Genomic DNA, 27,701 nt, shown 5'->3' with positions numbered 1-27,701 from the left:
AGAGGGGCCACCCTCTTGCTGCCAATGGGTCAGCTCAGGCAACTCCCCCAGTTCGGCCACCTGCTCCCCTGTAGGTTCCAGGGCATCCCACTCAGGTTCTGCTTCCTCCTGGACCGTGGGAACAGTGGGGGCCGGTTTCCCGCGCCCTCTGCCCCTTCCTCTCCTGGCAGGTTCCTGGGCCATTGTTCCAGGCTTCAGTTCCACTGATTCGCCCTTACTTGCCGTCATGGCACGTGTGGATACACAGATCCACGCTGGCAGACCTAACATCTCCAAGTGAGTTCGATGCTCTACGTCCTTCCATGGAGAACTCTCCAGGTCGCTACCCAACAGACAATCTACCGGCAAGGCATCACTGACACAGACTTCCAAGGTACCAGAGACTCCCCCCATGTAAAGGGAACACGCGCCATCTTGCAGAGGCGCACTGAAGTGTCAGCGGCCACTACTGGGCGGAGCACATTGGGAATGACTTGCTCTTCAGACACCCACTGACACCTGACAGATGTCACACTAGCCCCGGTGTCTCTCAGAGCCTCTATCTCCCTCCCGCTGATGGTCACCTTTTGCCCGTATTTCTTAGTGTTAGCGGGTATCAAGGTATCCTGGACCATCTCTTGGTCTCCTAAAGAGACAAGGGTCATCATAGCTAATCCCTCTTCCCCACTGGAAATCAAATCCCCTCCCAAAGCTACACTAGTTAACCCTGGGACTGGAGCAGCAGCTGGTGCTGGGGGTTTCTTGGGACACTTAGGGGCGATATGCCCCACTTCCCTACAAGCATAGCAAGTAGGCGGTGGTCTGTTATCCTGTCTGCCCTTATGGGGCCAAGATTTCTTAGGCTTGGGGGCTTGGGACTCCTTCTCCTGGGAACTGTTTTGGGGCACTTTAGAGAACTCCTTACTGTTACCCCTGTCCTCCCCACCTTTCTGCTGGGGACCCTGTCCACCCTTGGCTGGGATACTTACCACTCCTTTGTTGACCCTGGTGCTAGTCCAGCGGTCTGCCTCTTTAGCAAGCTCACTGGGATCAGTTAACTTGCTGTCTAAAAGATGCTGGCGCAGCTCTGGAACACATAGACTACTCAAGTGCTCCCAACTAATCAAGTGACACAACCCTACATAATCAGTTACCTTGCTGCCCTTTATCCAACCTTCCAGTGCACGCGTGTACATACTCACACACTCCACCCAAGTACTCGAATCAAGTTTCTTGAAGTTTCTGAACTTCTGGCGGTACTGTTCTGGTGTAAGCCCATACCTGAGGCATAAGGCCTCCTTCATAGTGGGGTAGGTTAAGGTACCTGCTGCTTCTAAGGGTGCTAAGACATCCCTTCCAGAGGCCTCAAAATGCTTCCACAAACCTGCTCCCCAACTCTTCTCAGGCACTTCATTCATCTTCAAGGCAAGCTCATAGGATCTAAACCATGCATAGATATCCTCACCCCTCTGATAATTCTGCACCAAATCTTTCGGAATGTATACTTTACCCGCCTGTACTGGTTGTGCGCTGCCACCATTCGGACTGGACTCCACCTGTTTGGCTTTAATGTCCAGCTCCCTCATGCTCAACTCATGAGCCAACTGGAGTTTTCTCTCTTCCAACGCAAGAGCATTCCTCCTCTCCTCCGCCTCTTTCTCACTATCAAGGCGCAGTTTCCGTTCTTCCGCTTGAGCTTTGAGCTTAAAAAGTTCAATCTCATGGGCCCTAATCCTCTGATTTTCCTCCAGCTCCTCTGGAGAAAGGCTCCTACTGGAATGGGTGCTGCCAGCCCTAGACGCTGGCCTATTCACTGGCAGATCATCGGATCCAAATCCGTGCTCCGGTGTGCCATCCCCTCCAGTAGCTTCCTCTGTTGCGCCATTCTTGGCCTCCCACCAGGCCCTTAGAGCTTTCTGTAGCTCTGTCTTGTTGGCGCCGCCCTTCACTGGGCATCCAAGCTGCTTGCAGAATTGCTTTAGTTGCTCCTTCTTATATTCGAGCAACTTTTTCACTTCGAATTGCAATTCCGACTCCTCACCTACTCCATTCAGAGACATGATGCTTCGTCGATCCTCCAAGAATAGTCTTCGCAAAAACTTTGTGCAATGCAACTGCTTACTAGATTACTGATGTACGAAGAATCACTGCAGGTCAAGTGCAAATACTGGTTCTAATCCGCACCGCTGACCACCAATGTTAGATCTGGGGGTCTCTAGTTGGCAGAGGTATACACCTTAGACCAAATAGGGACCCTTGCTTCTAGTCAGGGACCAGGGACACACACGGTAGATAACCCCTGCCCACCCTCTAGGTAGCTTGGCTCGAGCAGACAGGCTTATCCCCAAGGCAATGTGTAAGGTATTTGCACGTAGACACCACAACGATCCCCCTTCCGTACACCACAAACTTAGACCACACAGGTGAGTTATATCAAAATCAATATATCTTTATCTAGTTTCCGCAGTTGAAATCAAGCATCACAGGTTTACACAATATTCGCTTTCTTGGTTGGTCGGGATCGTAAGACGATAGTCTCTAGTCTCTTGTGTGATTCGATACACACTGAGAATGAATCAGGTTGTAGGCTCTTGATGTTTAGGCAGCTACGTTGCTCCGGCGGTGTCGCTGCACTCGTTGTAAAAGCGCTTCTCGGGCTGTTCGGTGCAAGGTTTCCACAACTCCCTCGACGAGCCCCCAGTGACGATGTCAACGTCACCGGAGTCAGCCACTCGCAGCGCGGCTTCGTAGAGCAGGGAAGTACGACTCTCGATCTGCGTCAGGCCTCCGGGTCGTGGCAAGGCACGTGCCGATGAGCACGTCGGTCTTCTTGATGCGGCAACCGGTGTCAGGCCTGGATCAGCGCGGCACTCTCCAGCAAGACAGAGAGCAGCCAGCCCACTTCACAGGCAGATGTTGAGAAGCGCGGTAGAACAGTCCACGGTCCCTGCAGCACACAGCAGCGCAGGGGGGACACAGCAGAGTCTCGGGTTCTGGGCAACCTTTCTATCCCTGGGTTGCGAAACAGGAGGCCAGCTCTTCTCAGGCCCTTGGAGATTCGGTTTAAGACACAGCACACAGCAAAGTCTTGTTTGGTTAAGTGGGTAGGGTCAGCACACAGCAAGACCCCTTCTCCTCCTCAGCTTCAGTTGTACAGCAGAACAGGTCAGCCCTTAGAGCACACAGCAAGGCAATCTTCCTTTAGTTCTTCAGCGGTCCGTCTTTCAGCAGAGGTTCCTCTTGATGGTAGAATCTAAAAATCTGGTGTCAGGGGTCTTGTACTTATACCCCTAAAAGTCTTTGAAGTCTTTGTGCAAGTGGGTCCTGAGCCCGGTCTGATCCAGTTCTGGGTGTTGCTGGAGCACTTTGTTTTCCTGGCTTCTGCTTTCTTTTCAGAGTGAGGGGCAGAGTCGTCAGCCGCCCAGCAGGAGGTGGAGCCAGCAGTGTGGCAGGCAGGCACAGCCCTATTCACTCCCAGGTGCTATCTCCTCCCTCCACTCTCCTTGCAAATGTCGCCATTCAGCAGAGGGCTGACTCAGCCAACCTCCCGGGGGATCCCCAGCCCCTGTCACTCGCAAGCCAGACAGTCAATCCACAAGCGCGCCCATGCACACAGAAGGGTCAGACAAGAGAACAGCCACTCTCTAAAAAGTACTGTCCTCCAACTCAGGATTTAGAAACAACCTCTCCTACAAGATGTGTTATTAAATGCTGAGCTCAGGGATATCAAATACTCATGTCTTATCTTGTTCCTATGAGAAGATAGGCCGATAGCCATTGGCACTGGCCACACCCATGTTAGCCTATGGAGCAAGATAACCTTGCAGCAGTGAACACACAAAATGGCCGTTGTTCACTACCAGAACATGTTACCTGCACTAGTACATGCTCTACCTTTTACAAACACTGCACCCTGCCCAGGGGGGTACCTTGGGCCTTCCATAGGGATGACTGACGTGTATAAAAAGGGAAGGGTTAGGCCCGGTCAGTGTGGACACTGGCCAGGTGGACATGGCAGTCCGGGGACTGCAGGCAGGCCTGCGGTGGCAGGCCTGAGACACCATTTTAGGGCTACACAGGTGGGTGGCGCAATCAGCGCTTCAGACCCACTAGTAGCATCTGTCATCACCAGCCCTGGCACACACAGTGCACTTTACTAGGGACTTCATGGTGATACAGATATGCCAATCAGGTAGATCCAATCAATATGATATTTTACACAGGGAGCACTTACACTCTGGCACTGATTAGCAGTGGCAGAGTGTCCAAAGCATCTAAACCAGTCAAAACGAAATCCAGCACAGCATCGAAAATCCAGGTAGCAGAGGCAAAAGATAGGGGAAAAACCCACGCCAAGGATGTCAGGTCTAACAGGCACAGTTTTCATTTTGTGGGGTTAAACAAAAATCCTGCTGTGTAATGTGACAGCCAGATAAAAAGTCTCCCTCTTGGTGGGTTGCTGTAGATGTAGATAATTTGACATGAAGTGCTTTGGCAGGGTCTTTCACAGACTTCAAAATCTCAATGGTGAGGGACAAAGTATAGTTATCTTTAACTTAGATCACTTAAACCAGAGCCTGTGGAGAGATGTCTTGAGATTCTAGGGTATCCTAAAGTGACATTATACATGTGGGTGAACCTGACATCATCACAGCAACTGTGCCTATATACATACCTCCTTGAACTTGTACCTCTCCCTAGCCAATCACCTACTGATGCGCCCTCCTTTCTCTGCAGCTTCATTCCTGTCATGGGGTCAAGCCTGACTGACCCGGAGTCATCCTCCTCCACCTCCTCCTCCTCCCATTTAAGTATTTAGGTACATGTTTTACCTCCCCCTTTCCACCCACCCATCACGCTGTGCACTTTCCATTTTCAGTTCTAATTTTCCTTTCTCCCTCTCTTGTACAGCACCTACATTCGATAACCCGGTCCTGATGATGATCCAAATTAACTAGGATCGAAACGCCATCTATATACCAGCGCATCTTCTGGCGCCTTTTACTATGGTCCAAAAACCTTTAAAATACTTGTCACAATTCATGTAAATAACCGACTGTGAACCAGAAGTCCCTTTGCATATATGTCACTCGTTCACCTTGCGCCACTGCTGTTTCTTCACTTGTCACCTGTGCCGTCCACCTTTCAGTGTCACGAGCACTTGTGTGCACAAACTTTACGGGTTATCTATGTATTAATTGCTTGCGGTGCTGATACAACTGTTCCCAATGTTTCCCAAAAACCCTTATTCTTCAAATGTCTTACACTCCTTTAAATATATAATACCTTCGGCACATTTAAACAAATCATGAGTCTCCCTACCTTTCTTTTTGCAATGTTTTGTACATGCTCAATAACACATTTTTCAATAATACCAGTTTAGACATTGTTGTTTTATACAGCCCTTGACAAGAACACCGCTTTTGTTGGGTTCCTTAAAACTTCCCTTATGAATACATTTACTAGTCCTCCCCTAAGTCAGACCCTTCCAAGTGTTCTCCAGGGACCCCACACGGGTGGCAGGTAAAATACCATTAGGCCCTCCGCAAAAAGAGGTTTTGGGGAGTTCCAAGATGAAAGGCCAAGTGATTAGTGCAACCATACCAGTCGACCCCTCAAGTAAGAGACATACACCACAGAGATTTACTGTCACTCATTTGAAAGCTGGTTTTGAAGAAATCATTATAGGAAACGCAGGGATGGATTGCTTAGGATATTTTAACAATAGTGACTTGCTACACATGATCAAGGAAGCTGCAAGAGTGGCACGAGAGGCGCATGTGGAAATTAAGAAGGTCACAGATGAGTATGGAGTAAATTTGACACAGGGAAAGAAGTTGTGGAAGAATGTTAGGATGATGATGGGTGAAAAGGAATTGAAATTAATTAAGCTAAGAGGATTGAAGACCCATGTATGAGAGTTAGTCGAGAGGATTAGGAATTGGAGAGAGAACAAGAACTTTAGAGAATTATGGTCCAAGAAGGAAATGATTAAGGTTACAAGAAAGTTTGAAGGTCTCAAGGAGTGTGAGCGGGAAGCTGAAGGAGAAGTAGTGAAGGAAATACCCTCTGAGGGAAGTACACGGAGGAGCATATGTATATGTCCTGTTGTCCCAGACAGATATTAAATTCTCTTCTGAAGGTAAGAGAAAATCCTAATAAGTGCTATACTCTTGATGGATCATCGGGTAACCATTTCAGATGTCCTGTGGGAAGATTTGGATGCCTTGTTTGAAGTGGCAGTCTCAAAGGACCTTTGGTCAGAATGCAAGAGAGCAGTGGAATGGCCTATCCAAGAACCCGCTAGGGTGGCAGGAACAAACACACCTTCACCCTGAGTCAAGACCAAATATGAGGAAGTGATAAAACACTTAAAAACTAAGGTCCCTAAAAGGAAATAAATTGTCCCAAGATTTTCTGAACCACACAAGAAGCGAAAGAGTCCATGCATGCAAATTTTGAGAGGTTAATGCGGGTGTACAGGGAGCATAGTGCACTGAATGACCCACATGGAGATACCATGGAGGGGTTCCTCACCTCCCTTGTGCAAGGACTATGGCCGAAATTAGTAGATTTTCCAAAGAGTAAACCCCTTGATGAGATCCTGCAGTATGTAAAATATTGCTGTGACATATTAGAAGGTAAGTGAAAGGGGCTAAACGAAAGGTTCTTGATAGCCCAGACCCAATTAGCACAAAATGGAGAAATCAAGAGATTTAATGTACCCAGTCATGAGTCTGAAAATAACTCCAGCACTGGGACAGGCATATAAGGAGAGCCCATGATGTAAGGAGGAAGTATCCTGGGAGTAAGGAGAGGTTGAGGTAACACACCAGGAACTAGTATGAACGTCACCCCCTGCCACATTTGCAACAAGGTGAGGCATTGAAAGCAAGAGTGCTGCTACAATTCCAGTTGGGCCATTATCAATGACCACACTGCATATTTCGTGGGTAGAGAGAGCTTCCTCCAATAGCCAGACCTCCAATTAAAATCCATAGATTCTAAAATCAGGTGTGTCACAATATTCCCCATGACCTATACGAATGCAGGGAGGAATTTCACATTTCCAACCAAGCCAAATGGTTTCTCATAATACATTGATGTCCCACAATGCTCCAGTTCCTGCGATGTTTGAGTGTTCCACAGACTTTGATCAGGCCCAATGGCATTGCCTTAGGAGGGAGGAGTGCATGCTTGGCGCAGTCCTAGAAGTGGCCAAAGTGGTCCATATGTGAGGTCAATGGACATCCAGTATCTTTCTTGATAGACACAGGAGCTACTCACTCGAAGGATGAGGTCCCATACCTACCCGTTTTGGGAAAAGAAGTTAAAGTTTTATGTATCACAAAACAGCAGCATCCCAGTCAGATTACTGTCCAGTCCCAGTAACAATTGGAGATATTAAGAAACAACACCAGTTGGTGGTGTGTTATTCGAGTCTTGTAAACTTGCTATGGAGGGATCTCCTTTGTAAACTGAACTGCCTTGTTTAGTGTGTGCAGGATGGAGTCCGAATCAAAATCCAAGCAGCAGCTGCAGAGTTCAAGCTACAAACACCAGAGCCTGCCTATATCAAGGTATTATCAAAGAGGACACTCATTGATTTGAAAGAGACAGTCAGAGAGGATGTTTGCGATTTTACAGAGAGAGAGAGCAGATTGATAAAAGGTGCAAAATCTCTAAAGATAACTGTTCTTCCCAATGCAATTGTTCCTCAAGCGTGTCCTTTCAAGATGACTCCAGAGGCCATTGCAAGAATCTCTCCTGTCATTGAGAGCATGATGGAAAAGGGCACTCTCAAGGAAGTCACCGGGAATCCATGTAACTCTCTGATTATGGCTTTGCAAAAAAGCAAACAAAAAAATGGAGGATAGTCCAGGATCTCTGAAAAATTAGCTACATTGTTGTTCCAAGCTATTCAGTGGTACTGAACCCTGCCATGAGTTTGTTCCAGAAGCTGAATGCTTCATGGTCATTTACCTCTACCAATCCTTCTTCTCAGTTCCCTTTCACGAAGACAGCCAGTTTCGCTTTGCATTTCCAAGTGAAGACTCTTGTGTGGTGTTGCGTGCCCCAAGAGTACACTGAAAGTTCATCCTATTTCTAATCAGATACTTAAAAGAAACTATGATCTCTACAGTTCCTATGTAGCTGTACCATGATCCAGTACATCAATGATCTTCTGATTGCATCAATGACCATGGAAGCTTGTAGGCAAGACGCTACTGCTCTGCTCAACCATTTGGCTGAGACTGGGCATAAGGTTTCCCCTGAAATATTTGTCTTGCTAAAAATAAGGTATGTACTTGGGGCATCAGATAGAAAAAGGAGCTAGACGAGTGTCCTATGACCACATAGAAATAGGCCTGAAGATGAAGTTCCTTACCACACAGTGCTACACAGAGAGAAGTACAAATGTTCTGGGCATGGTTGGCTATTGCCGACAATGGATCCCGAACTTGGACCTTAGACAGGACAGATTTTTTAAAGATCTCAACTTCTGATAACAGTTGGTCTAAACTAGGGATGACATCAGAAGGAGGTTTTAGCCCTGAGGAGTTGAGTTCAGTGATGTTGTCTCTCGTCATAAAAATATTTGTTAATCTTATTCTGCGAAAAAACAAGAACAGGTCCTTAGTAAGTTCAAACTTGTTTATGGTGGTGGTAGGGACAAATAACAAGCCTTTGGTGAGGAGAGCCTCAGTTTTTATGTCAATGATATCAGATGGCAGGTTGAAAACAGGAATCGTATTTAGGTTCTCCAATATTGTTGTCTTCTTGTTTGAAGATAATTCATGGGCTGTTCCTGGTAATATCCCGTCTGTTGATTCCGGAATCTTGGGCGGAAATTTCCTCGTCCGTTCCCTACAAAACGATTATTAGGTGGAACTGTCTTGATTGATACGCATTAGGTTGATTCATAGGGGAGTCACTGTCAGAATCAGTGGTATTGGAGAAGGTGATAATTCTCCTATTGCTCCAACCTGGTTGTGCTTGTCCCAATGCGTTGTCACTATTGATGGTAAAATAGCTCTCTGCGAGATAGGGTTAGGCCCTTTCTGGGGAAAACAAAAGTATGTCCTTTCTAAGTTGCTCCGTTTTTTGCATAAGGAGGTAATCACTAAATGAACCCAGTTCAATAGTGGGACATTTAGGATTCTGTCCATTGTTCCTCAGCTTCAACTCTGTTCATGAGGGAGCTGTGTTCCTTAGAAGATTGAGCCATAAGAGAGAGTCTGTCATCCAATTCCTTAGGGTACTGACATCAGTACAGGTAGCTGTAAGAGTGGGGATGTACGCATATGTTCCTCTCTTCAAGCGATCTTTTTAATTCATTGGAGTAATTCCTTTTTATAACACAGCACAGTAAATCAAGTAGGATTGAGTGAAGGAAATCTTTTCTTTTCATTTGCCACTTTGTAATCCCGTATCACTCTGTTTTTGTCATATTTGATGAAAAGTTTTAAGTAAAAGGGGACAGCCGGCACGTACTTCGCCCTATTGGGCAAGTTGAGCCAGGGCTTTCTCAAGGCTAATTGTTATGTTCATAGGTCATATAATCTGATGAAGGTAGAGTACAATCCAATTTGCTTCATGGTAATGTTTAAAAAAAATCCATAATCTCATAACTCCAGATCACACCATAATCATCAGGGCTTAAAACATTATTATTTTCAGTTAGTTTCTAACCGGATACCCCTCTTGGCAGCATCCGTCTGTCCCTTCAATTGTATGTGTGATCTTTCAGTTCCTCTGTTCAATTCAAAATGATGTCCATCTGGTCGGTACGATCCTTTCCGCCAAGTCTCCTGTATGAATCCATTACAGGTAGCCGTGTTTACCTCACCTATCACTCTGAGGGTGTAAATCTTTATGGGTATACCAGGTGCACTCACTCCTATTTTCTTACCTCCTATTTTTCTTTTTTATATATACACCATTTAAGAGAGAATGCATCATAGATTGAGAATGTAAGGTGTATTTGCCCTCTCCCATGAACAACTACATCTACATCTAGTTTTTATCCGTTGGAATGTATTTTTCCCTGCCCCTCTGGCATCATTGAGCAGCATCGCTACTCTTGGGGGAGACGTCTTAATCCAGGTCATTTTTGTTGCCTTGTAGGTTCCCCAGGCACCTATAATCTCTTGTTCATCCTGTTTTCTGCGCCCTGAAGAGGGTGTGACCCACCTGCGGGTCGTTCACCGAAACGCGCGTTGGTGCTGGAGTCCACTTACCACAATGTCTCCTGTTGACATAATTATGTATTTGTGCCTTTTCTCTCAGGAGTTCAAAGAAGCCACAAAAGAATATGTTAGTGTGAGGTATTTTGACACACTAGCTTAAAGTATGACCACTAAAGGAGAAGCAAGACTCATAAAGCTACATATGCTCAAATGTATGTGAAACAGCGCTTATGATTTATTCCAGGGGAATATTTTATTTGATGCAGTGGACGCCATTGAGCAATGTCTGGTGTGAGTGAGCTAGTATGATTCTGCTGTGAGTATGTGTGGGGTAATGGTGTGATTGTTGTGCCTGGGCAGCATCAATTTAACCATTTGCCATTATGGTTTTGTGTTTGTTATAGTATTTATGAAATGCCTTTTAACTGTAACGTTTATATTTTGCTACATGGAAAAAGGGTTAAATACAGTTGGAATATATACCCTAATATCTTGGCCTTATTTGCACTAGTTGTCTAGTGTTCCTTTTTTCCCCCCTTATGCACACTGTCCTTTGGTCTTTGGGAATAGGAATTTGTAGTTGTCCCTCTCTTTATCCGAGATGATAAGCCTATTTATTATCAGTTGCAGGCAGTGGGCTTGTGTTTTTGAAATTTGCAGTTTTCCCCTGTTTCCCCTGTCTTAGCATCAGTTCAGGAGCCCCCAAGTGTGTGATTTTTCTTCTCACACATGTAGGCAGACATGGGATGGTGTCTACCTTTGAACAGTACTGATCCCCATTTTGGTCAGTGGCAGAAAATTTGTTTCAGAGTTGGGCTACTTGACAGAAACAAAATGTGGGCAAACAAATTGTAGTGAATATGAGCCACATTGGGAAGTACGATGGTCCCACCAACCGTCTCCAGATTGAGTTTGTTGAGATGCCCTGATGTACCACATTGAGGTATATCCTCGTCATTGTGTGATTGTTTTCCCGCTGGGTTGAGCCATAGCCCACCAGTAATTGTGCGAGTCACCAAAGTATTGTTGCTGGAAATCATACTGTGATTCCGAATGCCAGTTAATTTTTAATCAGATCAAGGAAGCCACTTTAAAAATGAGATGATGAAGTTAGAATGCATAGCTGTAGTGATTGAACAGAGATTCCAGTTCAGCTATAGACCCAGATACTCAGGCATCGTAGAGAGACTGAATGGGATGATAAAAGCTAAGCCTGTGTCTCAACTTCTCTTATTTCGAAGCACCTTTATAGATTAACAGGATTGTCTCTTTACATGGTATTGTTGGGAAGAACCTTTTGAACTCCTTCTGTTCCAGCTGCTGCCCTTTATGTGAATATCACATAGAATCGGGTCCTTGAGTGCTGCAAGGGATTGGCTGATGTCCAATCAGGTTGATGCTGCTACTTCAGGACATGACCTGAACCCCAGTGATTGGGTTCACATAGTGTTAGCAAATCTTGCCTGGATGAGCATTGAAGAGGTCTGTACCATGTGATCCTGGTCACCAACACTGCTATGAAGTGTGCTAGGCTGCTTAGCTGGATAAACACCATCCATGCCAAGAGGGTAAGTTGAGAAGAGGAAGAAGCAGAGCCATCAGATTCAATGTTGAATTTTGCAAGATAGGTCCAATCCAGACCGGAAAACTTTGGATAGAGTAAAGATCAGAGAACTAATTGCTTCACCCTGAGATTATGATTATTATATTTATAGAGCACACAGCTACCCAGTAATGGGCTTCCCGTTGCCGACATCACAAAATGAGAGCACATGAGGAACCTTTGCTGCTCGGGTGAAAAGATACATTTTTAGCTGTTTAGTAAATCAGTGCATAAAAACAAGTTTCTCACATCCCACAGTATGAGAGTGTTTATAGCAATAAAGTGTACTTACAATTGCTGGCTGAGTATGTGAAAGGTATGCTGGGAGACAATTGTTACGTCTGCTCCTACCTTCCAGCCTCTGTGGCTGAAGGGATGGCATATTTTTATTTGCCTCCATTTCACTAAATTGTTTTATTCTGATTAAGACAAGCCTTTAAAAGATGTGTTGGGAGTGATGCAAATATGTACTTGTGGGTTACTAAACATGTTTATCGTTCTTCCAAGGCTTTTAGTTTAAGAGATCAGCGAGAGTATATGATGAAATTCTTTACTCCCATAAATAACTCACGCGTTACTTCTCAAAACATGCATGCTGCAACTCAAAATGAAAGAGTTTTTGTAAATGGGTTGAACGAGCGGATAAGTTCAGATGAAGAAAAGGGGTAAAAGAGAGTTGGCTTTGAGCATATTATCAGGAAGGGAGCAGGGGTTATAAGGGAACCATCCTCAACATTGAGCATTGACATTGCTAAAAAGGGAACTTTGTGTATAATAAGAATAGCAGGAGGGGAACAAAATGGGTAAGGTATTAGGATGCATTGAATGCGAGCATTTTTATTTGATTAAGGGTAGGACATTTGCCGAAGTAGAGGTGAGTATAAAAGGTATCTAATATGTATGTGATGAGCTGGTTTATTTGCAGTTAGTCACATCATAACTGGATAGGTAGTCGATATGCAGCTCTAGTATTCTCCAGAAGTTATCATACTAACAAGTTAATCTGACCCCTTGATTACTACATTAAATGAAGTAAACAAGACTTTAGGCAGATTCTTAGTGACATTTTTGGAGCATTTATACCTTCTGTAAGAGTTGCACTAACTGCTGTTAAGGTTTTAAAGCACTCAACCTTAGTAGATTGTATTGCTACTAATACAGCAGGATAGCTAACAGTAATAAATAAGTAATTGCTTGCTATGAGAGCTATGATCATGCAGAACCTATGATAGGATGGCCAGACCTCTCTGCATTTTTTAGTTTTGTGGTCTGCTTTCCTCTTGTACATAGGAAAGATGGGAGACAGCCAAAGGAAGTGTGTGTAAGTGGGAGACTTTGGCACATGAGAAATTAGTTAAGTTCTCTGTTGTGTGTCCGGTTAGTAAATAAGACCCCAATAAGACCCCAGCTGAACAGCCTGTGGTGGCAGATGATTGATAAAGCCTCATTGGCACAGTTTCCATTTTGTGGGGTTAAACAAAATTCCTGCTGTGGAATGTGACAGCCAGATAAAAAGTCTCCCTCTTGGTGGGTTGCTGTAGAAGTAGATAATTTGACATGAAGTGCTTTGGCAGGGTCTTTCACAGGCTTCAAAATCTCAATGGTGAGGGACAAAGTATAGTTATCTTTAACTTAGATCACTTAAACCAGAGCCTGTGGAGAGATGTCTTGAGATTCTAGGGTATCCTAAAGTGACATTATACATGTGGATGAACCTGACATCATCACAGCCCTTGGTCATTATCATCAATTTCCTTGGGTTTCTGGTGATTACATGTATTTTGTAGAAGGAAGGTGAGTCCTTTTATTGTTTGTTAAAAGCCCTAAGTTCTGCAGTTGGTTTTGAGGTTGGGTCTCAGATACAGTTGTTGATTGTTCCTTTTCAGATGTGAGGTCACTGTCTCTGGCTAGAAGCCTAAAAAGTACAAAGATAAACATGAGATACCAGAAATGGTTCCATAGATAGATACTGCTTTCGTTACCTTGGGTGGTCATCAGATGACAGGGACCACCTCTGTAAATCCCATGGAAGCCACCATATTCCAGGAAGAGACATATAATACCAGATATGAAAATTAGATATAAGGAATGCATACTCATTGACAGAGTATTACACAATATGATAGCGATGTCACCATGGTTCAAGAATGGGAATAGCAGTTGAGAGATTTTCACAATAGGCATCAAATAGTCACCATCTGCCAGAGATTATCACTGTTTTCGAGGATGACCATAGCTGCATATGTTATCATATTCCAGGCATGCACACCATGTGCAATACGTGACCATCCACATATGTTGAGAGGAGTCACACTAAGCAGCATGAGATAGCGACCATATTGCAAGGTACAGCCATAATATGCTCGGGATGTTGTTTATATGCTCATGCACTTTGAGAGATGCAGAAAGAAAAATAAAACAGACAAATCAGTTAAAAATGCACACAGCCACAAACACAAGGACACACACAAAGATATGTATCTTAACACACAAACACTCATGCCACACTACACTACTTCCCTCCCACAGATGTTTGCTTGCCACTTAACAGTCCGCGGTGGCAAGTATAGTGCTGGTGTATTTCATCCTTGTGGAAGATGACACTGTAGGTTTCTGCCATTGGCTGGCACTTTAAACTCCACAGCTCTTTGTTTAAAGTACTGCATAACAGTAGTGGCAGAAGTACAACCTGAGGCAAGGGGGAAACCAGACTAGGATAGTAAACATAAGCCTTCTTCAAACCAGTGATGGAAAAATGGTCATGTTAGAGTTGGGTACCAGGAAAGAAACTGCAGGCAAAGAGCTGCATGCCAAACTATACTGTTTCAGGAAAGGAATAATATGATGTACGAAATTCCACAAGTTTATTCTTCGCTTTCTTCTATATATGAAGGATTTTCCATAATCACCCGCTCTAAGTCAGGCTCTGCTAATGGCGGTGCTTCTGTTATTTGAGGGCATAATATTTTCTTGATAAACATAAACTGCACCTAATAAATTCTATAAAGTGATCCACAGTAACAATGTCAACAGATCTCACAAGCTCCTGACTGGATCAGTAGCTAAACACCATCTTGTTGTTGGCACTGAGGTGCTGCCAAGTGAAGGTGAGAGATTTTAGAACTGGCCACATGTGCTGAAAGGAGGTGGGATTTCAGTCAGGTGACCTGCTGAAGAAGAACACATATCTGCAGCAAGTTATATTCAAATTGAAAATTTATTATGCTACCAGGTCAATTTAGAAACAATTAGTGTTTAAAACTACATACCGAATTTGCTCTTAAAATTAATTGAAAAAATACGTATGTCTTAAAAAGGGAGTGTGAAGCTATACTGGCTGACAAGAGTCTCAGTGTCTCTGTAAAATTGAATGTTATATCCATAGGGTCTTAATAATAATTTTATGAAACAACAGTTAAGCATTGTGTCCTTAGGATTAAAAAAAGCAAGAATTTCTTGTCTACATGATCAAAAGTCACATTAATTAAAAGACCATCTCAGGAGCTCTCTCCTGTTCTTCAAAAGGGGCAGGGCAGATATAAACTAGATGAACAATGTCCTCTTTAGCATATCCACACAGTACCCCGTCTCAGGATAATTCTGGGGTTTTAGGATATTATAGTTGTTTCGTAACATCCAGGCATGCGATCTGCTTCAAAAGGCCACATTATCCTTGACAATAGACAGCTTCTACATTTTACTTTTGAGGGATTTTTTTAAAAGCACAGTAGGATATTGTAAGGTCCCAAAGTGGTTGCATCCTAAAGGCTTTTATAGCGGAATCTAAGTGAAGCCTTGCTGGTGTGCCTGGACCATTCGCTATTGCTAACCATAAGGTTTTCTTTAGGGAGTTATTATTGAGGTCTTCAGCCTATAGCAGCATTTAGTATAAGCCCCTTGTCTTGTTACTGTTTATTTCATTTGCCCAAATTCCAAATGTATCTGTGCTGGTGATGCATATTTGGGTCTGTTAAAGAGGTATCTTTAAGTGTTTGAAGTCATTGAGTCTGATAAAGCTTCATCCCAGCCATTGAGAGCTTCTCTACTGTATGTTAAAGTTGGGAGAGTTTGGCTGAGATGATCTTTAATATGGGCGCAACTCTTGTAGGCCGATTCATATATTGCTGGAAGGACTGTTTTTCAGCCAGGGATACATAGTAAATTACTCCATTGCCCTGATGGAGTTAAGAATTTAGAAATGACAACCAAGCTGGTGTGATGTTGGTTCCTATATATGCTTTTTGCATTTTGATGTAGGCTTCCATCAATATGTCAGAACCTTCCACCAAACAGTTTTTTTTCTTTTAAAAAACAAAATCCCAAAGCACAATTTTCATTTTGAAAATCAATCAATCAATCAATGAATTTGTAAAGTGCGCTGCTCACCCGCTAGGAGGGGGGGTGCTGCTACTGCTCGAAGAGCCAGGTCTTGAGTTGCTTCCTGAAGGAGAGATGGTCCTGGGTCAGCCGTAGGTGGGTGGGGAGGGAGTTCCATGTCTTGGCCACTAAGTAGGAGAAGGATCTTCCCCCGGTGGTGGTTCTGCGAATCCGTGGGACAGTGGCGAGGGCGAGGCTGGCGGATCGGAGCTGGCGGGTGGGTATGTAGATCGTGAGGCAGTTGTTGAGGTATTTGGGGCCCATGTCGTGGAGGGCTTTGTGTGCGTGGATGAGGAGCCTGAACGTGATCCTCTTGCTGACGGGGAGCGGAGATGTGGCTGTGGCGGGGGGTGTCCAGGATGAGTCGTGCAGAGGCGTTCTGTATGCGCTGAAGTCTTTTCTGTAGTTTGGCTGTGGTTCCTGCATAGAGGGCGTTCCCGTAGTCCAGTCGGCTGGTGACGAGGGCCTGGGTGACTGTTTTTCTGGTTTCGGTGGGGATCCACCGGAAGATATTTCAGAGCATGCGCAGGGTGTTGAAGCAGGATGATGAGACGGCGTTGACTTGCTTGGTCATCGTGAGGGAAGCGTCCAGGATGAAGCCCAGGTTGCGTGCGTGGTCCGTGGGCTTGGGGGTGGTGCCCAGAGAAGGGGGCCACCAGGAGTCGTCCCAGGCGGAGGGGGATGGTCCAAAGATGAGGACTTCCGTCTTGTCTGAGTTCAGCTTCAGACGGCTGAGCTTCATCCATTCCGCGACGTCTTTCATTCCTTCCTGGAGGCTGGCTCTGGCGGTGACGGGGTCGTTGGTGAGGTAGAGGATCAGCTGGGTGTCGTCAGCGTAGGAGATGATGTTGAGATTGTGTTGGCGTGCGATGGCTGCGACGGGGCTCATGTAGACGTTGAAGAGGGTGGGGCTGAGCGAGGAGCCTTGAGGAATGCCGCAGATGATCTTGGTGGCTGCTGAGTGGAAGGGAGGAAGGCGGACTCGCTGGGATCTGTCGGCAAGGAAGGAGGTGATCCCTTCCAGGGCTTTTCCTTGGATACCGGCGTGGTGGAGGCGTGTAGTTAGGGTGCGGTGGCAGACAGTGTTGAATGCGGCCGATAAGTCGAGGAGGATGAGAGCAGCCGTTTCCCCGTTGTGGAGCATGGACCTGATGTCGTCGGTAGCTGCGATGAGGGCGGTCTCGGTGCTGTGGTTTGCTCGGGAAACCTGACTGTGATGGGTCGAGGGAGTCGTTTGTCTCAAGGAAGGCGGTTAGTTGTTTGTTGACGATCTTCTCAATGACTTTGGCGGGGAACGGGAGGAGCGAGATGGGGCGGAAGTTCTTGAGGTCCGTGGGGTCCGCGGTGGGCTTCTTCAGGAGGGCGCTGATCTCCGCATGTTTCCAGCTTTCTGGGAAGGTGGCAGATGCGAAGGAGGAGTTAATGATGTTCCGGAGTTGGGGTGGGATGATGGAGTCGGCTTTGTTGTAGATGTGGTGTGGACAGGGGTCGGCTGGGGAGCCAGAGTGGATAGTGTTCATCACATGGGTGGTGTCTTCAGTGCTGACGGGGGTCCAGGTGCGGAGGGTGGTGGTAGGGGGTGTTGGTTCGGTGGTTGGGAGCATGCTGTGGTCGCCGAAGCTGTTGTGTATGTCGGCGATCCTGCGGTGGAAGAATGAGGCGAGTGAGTCGCAGAGGTCTTGTGAGGGCGTGATGTCGTTGTTGCTGGCTCTTGGGTTGGAGAGTTCTTTAACGATGCTGAAGAGTTCCTTGCTGTTGTGGGTGTTGTTATCCAGCCGTTCCTTGAATGCTGTCTTTTTGGTGGTGCGGATCAGCTGGTGGTGTTTGCGGGTGGCGTTCTTGAGGGCGGTAATGTCCTTCTTATCATGAAAGTCATCTTCCATGATGAGTGCGGCCTTTTTTGTTTTTTACTGAACCTTACCACCAAGTTTGCCTGGCGGTGATGGACAGTAAAAGAAATAGCTATGTGTTGGCTCATCCTAATTGGGAAGATAGACATAGCCATTTCTCTGACTGCCCTTAATCTGTCAAGCTGTCAGAAAAGTTGGCTATGGCACAGACTGAGTAGTCAAACGTATAATCCACCAGCCTTTAAATCAGGGGGGCGGACCACGGTGTTGGCAGGAAGGGAATTCCAGCACTGTTGCGGTTAAATTCCCGCTCCCCCAACATCTAAATCAGCCCCTTAGTCCTTGTAGGATTCTGCATAATGCATGGAAGGCCAATAATAATGTGTTGCCTTTTCGTGATGATTGCTGTTTTGGGGCTGAAAAGAGCCTTTTGCAGAGAATAATACTCTGAGGTAGTTGAACTCATTTACATTTTCTAGAGGCTGTCCTTATAAATACCATTTGTAATCTCCCCTTGTTTTCTTGTTGATGACTATGACCTTAGTTTTATTCCGTTTGATTACTGTCCCATTTACAGTTGAATAGCAGTAAAGTGCATCAGACACTGAAGACCAGATTTTGTTTGACTGAAAAGGATTACGTCATTGGCATACAACAATTTTGAAATGTGTAGCCTTCATAATTTCAGTAGGTATGAGTTCACAGCGTCCAGTACCAGAGGCATGTTAGCCAGAAAATGAGTAAATAAGTAGGGCACAAGGATACTCCTGCGTTTCAGTCCCTGATGTTTGACTATTTTTCTTGAGAGGCAGGTGCATTTTCTATCTTTATTCTTAGCCAAGTATTTGTGCATAGTAGCTGTATTGCTAATAGGAGATACGGTGTTATTTCCCAATGTGCTAATTTTGCCCAAAATATGTTGTATTGTGCACAGTCAAATGCGGACAAAAATTCTATGAAGAATAGATATAACAGATGTTTCTTTTTTAACATTTAGTCAGAAGTAAGCGCCATGATCTTGGACGTTGCCCCTGTTCCTCAGGTGAAGCGTGATTGTTTTATAGGTATCGTTTTTTTAACGTCTGCCCACTTTGTTAGCTCCCTTAATAATAGTGCAGCAAAAGACTTGCCATTGTTATCCCAGAGGGCTATTAGTCAGTAGTTAATGACTGAGATTCTTTAAGGCAAATGTGTAAGGACTGATTACCTCATTTTAGCTCTACTATTGTGAATTTTGAAAAGAAAGATACATCATAGCCTTGACAATCTAATCAAGATAAATAATACAGGGAACTTTCTTATAGATTATTATAAGGAGCTTGAAAGGTTTTTCATGTTGATAACATTTATTTATTAATTATAAAGTTAATTGGGTTGTTCATCTTCTGCATAACTCTGTACCATAACAGTTATGTTATGTGTATTTCTAAAGTACACAATCACGTATGAAGGTATTCTAGGGCTGAGTGGGTGTGTGTGCTAAGTTCCATGCTTTAGTAGGGATGTAAGAGAACAGCCATCCCCTGATCTGGTTCTGGTATGTGTGGGATATGTGTGAATAGGAGTCCTGTGGAGTGGAGGTGTCTTGGTGGTTGGTGGAAGGTGATGCAACTGTCAGGTAGGTGGGGCATGAGGTGTGTTGTGCCTTGAATGTGTGCATGAGCAATTTGCAGTCAGTGCATTTGTGTATTGGGGGCCAGTGTAATTCCCTAAAGTGTGATGTGATTTCTGAGTGGTCAGGTTAAGGATGAGTCCAGCTGCCAAGTTCTGGGAGGTTTATTGTCTTCTAGTGAGTTATAGTAGTGAGTAGAGGGTGTTCCTATAGTCCAACGTGCCGGTGACTATGGCATGAGTGACAGTATTTCTAGTGTTGCCTGGGAACTATTTGAAGATCTTCCTCAACATCTTCAGTGTGTGAAGGCAGGATGCAGTAACGGCATTGACTTATGTGGCCATGTCCAGTTTGCTGTTGATGACTATTCCGAGATTCCTGGTGTGAGTTCTGGGTGTGGGCCCAAGTTCAGCCAGCCACCAGTTGGTGTCCAATGATGAGGTGTTCTTGCTGAAGATCCCTACTTCTGTCTTCTTAGTGTTGAGCTTGAGACAATAGGCTTTTATTCAGTTAAAGGCATCGACACAGGCGGTGAACTTGTTTAATTTATTGATGGTCTTGTCCAAGAGGAAGAGTGTGAGTTGCATGTAGTCTGCATAGGAGAGAATTTTGATATTGTGTGCACAAATGACTTTGGCCACAGGGATCATGTATGAGTTGCAGAGGGTGCGACTGAGCGATGAGCCTTGAGGCACTCCACAGAGGAGTTTACGAGCTTCCGAGGAGTAAGGTGCAAGGCTGACAGCTTATGTTCCATCCTTTAAGAAGGAGGAGATCTAGCAGTGAGTGGGTCTTGATGAGGATGGAGTCGGGTGGGGTGGGGTGTGACACCTTGTCACATGCTGCAGAGACATCCAGGAGAATGAGGGCTGCTGTGTTTCCTCTATCAAGGATCATGCCAATGTCATCTGTGGCGGTGATAAGTGCTATTTCGGTACAGTGGTTGGGCCTGAGTTTGCTGGACTGCATGACGTTCAGGAGCTGGTGGTTGCTAAGGTGGTTGGTGAGACGTCAGCTTATTAGTTTCTCTAAGACCTTTGCTGGGTATGGTAGGATACTATGATAGTAGGAAACTGAGAGCTCAGTGTTAATTGACAAAGTAAGTCTTTTTGTAGGGTCGCTCAAGAACAAGTTACTGTGACCAATAGGTGCACTTTATTCTGAAAATCTATTTCTCCATTATAGTTTTAGATCTAATTGACCCCTGAAAAACACGTTCCTAGTAACAAACTTGCGTGTCATTTTCTTTCTTGAAATGTTGTAATGCTGCTGCAGTAATCTTCTGGCTAATGTAGGTGCCAGACTGAACTGGATGAGCTGTTCCGGGGATTTGGGCGATAGTTATACTCTTAGAACATAACATATGCCAATTCGTACTCGGCTAGATTGTATGTATGTTCTCTGCTTTTCTGCTTCGCCACTACACTCTTTTCGAATTCAAATCACTATTTTTAAAATATTTTTGTTTTTAATCTCAGAACTTAAATAACACGTTTTGATTACTTCATTTTCAATTGAGTATATTCTGTCAATGTCCCAATTGCATGAATTGCACCTCCTGTTTTACTTTGAATTACATAAAAACATTCCTAACTAAAAATCTAAGTAATAAATAACTACTTACATGAATGCATTCATAAACTTCTGCAAAAAAGGAAAAAAATATCACTTCCCTTTCAATGGACGATTGCAGATCATGATTTAATCTTCCCCACTAACCTCAAGATTCTTATCAGACTTTTTTTAAAGAACGTCTTTGTTATGAACAAAACTATATAACTGTTAATGTTCGGAAATAAAAATTAAACGAAATTGGGAGTTAAACAGCCTCATCGTCTCAACTGATTTTTCAAAAAGTTATTAAGATTTTCTTTGGGGGCAATTCAAAGATGTGACTGGTGTAATTTCTGGCTTCACATTTGCAAGCAAATCTTCAGCAAATGTTTGTGTGCAGTGCTCGCTGGAGCAAAGAAACAGTAAAACCAAGGTGTTCCTGAAGAGAAATGCATGTCTGTGGTGTATTCATTCAGGAGGACGCAATGAAAAATCTTTCATTTAATGTTCCTGACATTAATCTATTGTAGCCAGTGAAGCTAGACTCGAAGTGGCAGCCATATACGTACAGCATTAGGGTCCACGAGCAGCAGAATTAATCTAAGTGTGCTGATAGATTCTCTGGTTTCTTGCTTTCGCTGCTAATTCGATGCTTCATCATGTCTCTTCCACTCATGCTGACTCTGGCCAATACAGCTATCTGCTCTTTGCATTTTTTCCACTACACAAGAGCCATTTCAAAAAGTTAGAAAGAGAGAGCAAGTTGTAAAGAATATCAAAGTGCCATTAACATTCCCAATGTCTTCAGGACATGCCATTTGCAGAAAGACAAATCAATGGTGCATTTTGTGTCTGATTTTTGCACTGTCTTATTTTGCTCCGAGTAATGTTGTTCTTCTGGCAGAATCAAGTATTAAAACTGTCAGCAAAAAATTCAATCTGCTGCAGCCAGCCTCTCATTTGTTATGTATCACCACGCAGAATGCAACATTTCCTGCGTTCATCAAGAACTCCACTATCCCACTGCGGGAAGGGTTTTTAATGTGTCGTGAATACAAAATAATGTGAGGGAAAGTGGCATTTTTAAATAGCCAGAAAACCCTGTCCATTAGAATAATACATAAAATGTTTGCAGAACATATTTGCTTGTGTATTTGAGAGTGTAAAATTGTTAGAAAAATGTAAAACGTTTGAGTAGCAGTGCATGTATGAGGGACAATGAGAAGAATGTACATTGGCAGGAACTCAGTGCCAGAGAACCGGATAATCATCCAAGCTGGAAGGAGAACTGAGAAGGATGAATGGCACTGAATATAGCTGCAGCAGAGTGATTATTTGTCATAAGGTGCAAGAGGTCAGAGAGTCTCCATCAAGGGGGCGAGGCCTGTCTTAAGCGTCCAACTGAGCAGGCCTAGGCATGGAACTGGAGAGGTGTGTTCCACATATTATTACCCACGATCTTGGGTTAAGAAAGTGTTTAGGGATCTTCTGACTTTCAGATGGTCATTTTCTGCTTCAATGATACTGTAGGGCATTCCATTGGGAGGAACCGAGAACGTGGAGGAATCGTGTGCTGTATTTTTTGTGTCTAAATGGTTAGATTGTTGATAGGCCCTAGTTACCACATCTGAAGATTCTGGCAGGGCTGTAAGATGTTTGGGTGATGGATCGCATAGGGCCTCTGTACATGGCTGAGAGTTTTGACGGCTCCTTTCATTTACTGGAAGTCAGATATATATGATGGTGCAGTTTCAAAGTAAACAGCCCGTCACGGAATAGTTTTGGTTGTTATAGAGTTTAGAGGAAGATGTTGCAGAAAGGCCAGTGTGTAGGTTATTGTAGGAGCCCACACCGAATATTTCCAAGGCAAGCAATAGGGAGACATTCTGAGGAGATCATCTACCAATGAAGGAGATACTCGTTTCCAAATGTGAACCTCCTCTGAAAGTTCTTAACACTGCCAACTGTGCTCTTAATATGGAAATTGAAGGACTTTTGAGAAACCGCATCTTAAAAGGAGTGCATGTATTTGGTTGTATATCCCTTTCTGACCACTAGACATCAAAATTCCTCCAATGCCTATTTTTTTATGTAGAAGAACATCTATCCATTTATACCTTACTGGCCATGTCCACTGAGCAACTCAGGAATTGGAGATTTCCCTACTCAATCTCCTAATCCCCAATCTCCATCTCTGAGTAGTTCGTAGCGCTAGTTGAGAGAAAAACAGGAGCGAAGGTTTCAACTGAAGCTCCAATACGGCCTCCTGTATCAGAGCTTGGAGAAGCAGATAACACATTCTCCATGGCCAGATGTGCGCATGTAATACCATCTCCACCTTTTGAATCGGAACCCTTATGAGTGCCTTGTTTAGATTGGGATAGGGGTAATGCATACAGAAGGTCTTGTCACCTTTGTATTGACAAAGCGTCTACTACCCAAGCCCTCGAAGATGGAATTGCTGAATTTATATGGGGAGAAGGCAATTCTCTGGACAGAGAAACGGATCTACTCCTGGGATTCCCAACCTCCTGCAAATCATGTTCTGTGAAAATAATTGGAAATCCACTTATGATAGGAAATGGAAACGGAGGAAGTCTGCTCGTAATTCACCTTTCCCGGCAGGCATACTGCCTCCAGAGAAGGGAGATGAGTCTCTGCCCAGGTGAATATCTCCTACGCCAGATGATTCATAGAGTAGCATCCTGTTCCCCGTGTTGGGGTATTCATGATCTGACTACCTTGTTGTCTGTCTTCATTGTCACTGGTTTTCATTGTAACATCTGAGTGCAGTACATTACAGCATAAAGAATAGCTGCCAACTATTTCCAGTTCAAGGAATGTTGCAACTCCTCCCAAGCAGTAGCGTAACGAAACATGGAGGGGCCCCCCTGCAAAGTACATGGAGGGGCCCCTTTTCCGGACTCAGTCAGAAGCTCCGGCCAGGGTACTGTGTTGGTAGGCCCCAGGGGCTCAGGGGCCACCCACCACACTGCGGGGGATGCCGGAGCCTTTTTTACTCTGACCTAGAAACAAGGAAACCCTACTCACAAGGAGCCTGGGTGAAAGTTTATGAGAAGAAACAATGGCTCATGTGGGATGATACTCAATAATATGATTTACGTCAAAAATCACGATAAATAAAAGGGTTAAATGTTACCTCAGAAAGAGAAGTTAACCACACACATCAGACAGTAGGTAGAAAAACATTTTTTTATATATTTACAATAAACGAGCACTTTGAAAAATACAAAAACAATTTCGCAATATACAAACAAATAACAATCTTAATAACAAAATAAAAGAACGATCTTAATACACATTTATAAAAAGTGTCCCAATGAAACCAGTGAATAAACCAAAAAAAAGAAAATAACAAAAGAATACAGCATACAACGGTTTCAATCTGTCATTATAAAGGCGATCAAAAGAAAAGATAGAATGATCAATAACACTTGTTCATTCCAAGTGTCGAAAAATATTTTTGATTCGCCTGTCTCGTCAACGGCGTTTCGACCCTTTCTGAAATAAAGGGTCTCTTCAGGACAATCTAATGTGGGAGCACCTAAAAATTAAATAAAAAACTGTCAGATTAAAGTGCTCTCTATTATTGAAAAACATATATGTTGGGGTAATGATGTTTTAAGCTATCTACCTGGTCGGCAAGCGTTTAAATATTGTGAATATATGGTGTCACCGTGCTTAATGTGAAAGAAATAACTCACAGGGCGCCAAGGCTGGGTGCTGTAGACATAAAGACATTGTTACTACTGGATATAGAATGGAAGTGTACACATAAATATCCATGTGTACCTTGGTGACTTACCCCTATGAGGGACGACTCAATTGGAAGCCAATTTCAGTCTTGTTTGTATAAACAGACTCGGCATAACGATCAATTCGTGTATGGGACAGACACGGGGCCTCACGATAAGGACTGCGCAATAGCTGTCATTTGGTTTTGTTGATAGGAATAAACTGTATCAAAATTGAGAAAAAAAGCAAAAGTCTCAAAGAATGGCCATCTAAAACCATATTGGAAATACTAGAAAAAAGTTAAGAAGAACACCCTTACCTATCTCTATCTGTTATTAGCGTATAAATTCACCGCGTTACGCTTCAGCAGGGGAACAATCTCCGATCTGCATGGTACAATCACAGCGATTGGTGGAGAGTGTACTAACTTTAAAGGTAATTGGATGTAAGGTGTCCAATGAGAATGTCGCGTGCTCATAGACGACATGAAAAAAAGCTTGGCGAATCGGTGAACAGCTAAAGTGGGCGCGAACGATTGAATTCGAACTTTATCAGTACCCTCCAAACAATGGTACAAATCTTTTTAGCCTGGTCTATGAACAAAACAATAAAATAAGATAAAAAATAATAAACAAATGTAATAAGAAATAAATAAATAAGAAAAAAGAGACCCGCACTGAAATTTGGAAAAACCAGAACAGCAATGTGCGCCACATATCAAATGTAAAGGCGGTTCAACAATTACATTTAAACTAAGGATGTACGACAACCAATACGAATGTCGCGTGCACATAAGCGACATGGGAAAAAGCTTGACACATCAATGGGCAGCTAAAGTGGGCGCGAATGATTTTTTCGAACTTTATCAGTACGCTCCAAACAATGTTCCAAATCTTTTTAGCCTGGTCTATGAGCAAAGAAATTACAAAAATAGTGAGAAATGAAAAGAGAGAGACCCACACTCAATTTAAGAAAAAACAATGTGCGCTACATACAAAATATAAAAGCGGTTCAACAATGGCATTTTAAACAAGTGAATCATTATCAATAGAATTAAATTAGTGAAGGCTAACCACAAATCTTTATGTATTCTGTGCCAGATCCAATAGTATGTAAAATCTCAATCTCTACAGAATGATTCTTGTTGCTGCCTGCAAACACCCGGATCTGTTCGATATAAGCTGTGGCAAAACATCAACTGTTGTCTGTATAATAGACCATTACAAGATACACATGATTGCATATTGATCTAAATACAGTAGATCTATCATTGTTTTTTTACAAACACTATATCAATTCAACACAGCAAGAACCCATTATTTGAAATCCTGATTCATATATATGTACATTCTTCCATCGACAGCAGAAAATGCGTGTTCCGTCATTACATTGCCCAATATTAGTGGCCATTCCAACACATCATATGCTAGTACCTGAAAGTTATATGATCAGCTGCAAAAAACCTTGAACAAAAAACGAGGAAACCATTAGGTTAGAGTTGTAATAAAACCTCGCCATTCTTCAGCCGAATTTAATCCTTGTCTGATAGAATTAGTCCGTTCTATCCGACGACACTCCAATCTTTGAAGTGTCTGTGATATGTCACCGCCTCTGCTTGAGGCTGCCACTTTGTCTATCACTTGCCAGCGAATGTCACTTGCTGTATGACCTTTCTCTATGAAGTGGTTGACTAGTGGTGCATTAAGGACCGAATTCCTGATTCTACTTCGATGTTGTCCTACCCGCGCTTTCACAGTCTGTTGTGTTTGGCCAATGTAGGGTAGTCCACATGGACAGAATATACAATAAACTACATTTTTTGTGTTACAGTTTGAGAAGAAATTTTATTGCTGTTCTACTTTGCCGTGTTCAAACTTCTTTGTATTGACTATAAATTCGCAGGCCACACAATTCCCGCATTTATAATGCCCATTTAAGTTGGGGAGACCCCAGACTGATTCCAGTGATATCGTCGTTTGTACTGGATTTTCCATTGATGATCTGACTAGATGATCCCTAATGTTCTTGATTCTTTTGAAGGCAAACATAGGGACATCCAGTTCAGAATTAATACTTTTGATAATATGCCAGTTTTTTGTGATAAGCTTGTGAATTGAATTGGTATGTATACCAAATGTAGTAACACAAATAAGTTTGTTAACTGAGGATTTAACTTTTGGAGTGAGCAATGTTTCTCTTGGACAAAACCAAGCTCTTTTCAAAGAATTCTTTACCAACTTCTTTGGATACCCCCTCAATAGCAATTTTTCTCTTAAAATATTTGCCTCTCTCATGTAATCTTCTTTTTTAGTGCAATTTCAACGTAATCGCAAGAATTGTCCATGGGGTAGGCCATCTCTTAATGCACGTGAGTGATGACTGTTGAGGGCAAGTAAGGTATTACGTTCTGTGGGTTTTCTGTGTAGTGCAGTGTACAGCTTTCCACCTTCATGTAGTATATTCAAATCTAAAAAGACAATACTGGATTCATGTATGGTGGATGTAAACTTTAAATGTGGTTGAACAGTGTTTAAATATAGAACAAAACTATTGAACTCAGGAATGGTATCAGACCAAATCAAGAAAATATCGTCTATATACCTCTTCCAACTGGTGATCTTGGAATGGTATATATTAGTTTCATTGAGGACAAATTTGTGCTCCAAGTGGTCCATAAAGATGTTCGCCAAATTTGGAGCAAAAATTGCTCCCATACTGGTACCGGAACACTGTCTGTAATATTCTCCATCTGATACAAAGTAGTTGTGTGTTAATGCAAT

The sequence above is a fragment of the Triturus cristatus genome, chromosome 10 (assembly GCF_964204655.1).
Source record: "Triturus cristatus chromosome 10, aTriCri1.1, whole genome shotgun sequence".
In the NCBI taxonomy this organism is placed as follows: domain Eukaryota; kingdom Metazoa; phylum Chordata; class Amphibia; order Caudata; family Salamandridae; genus Triturus; species Triturus cristatus.
Note: the sequence above shows the minus strand (reverse complement) of the source record.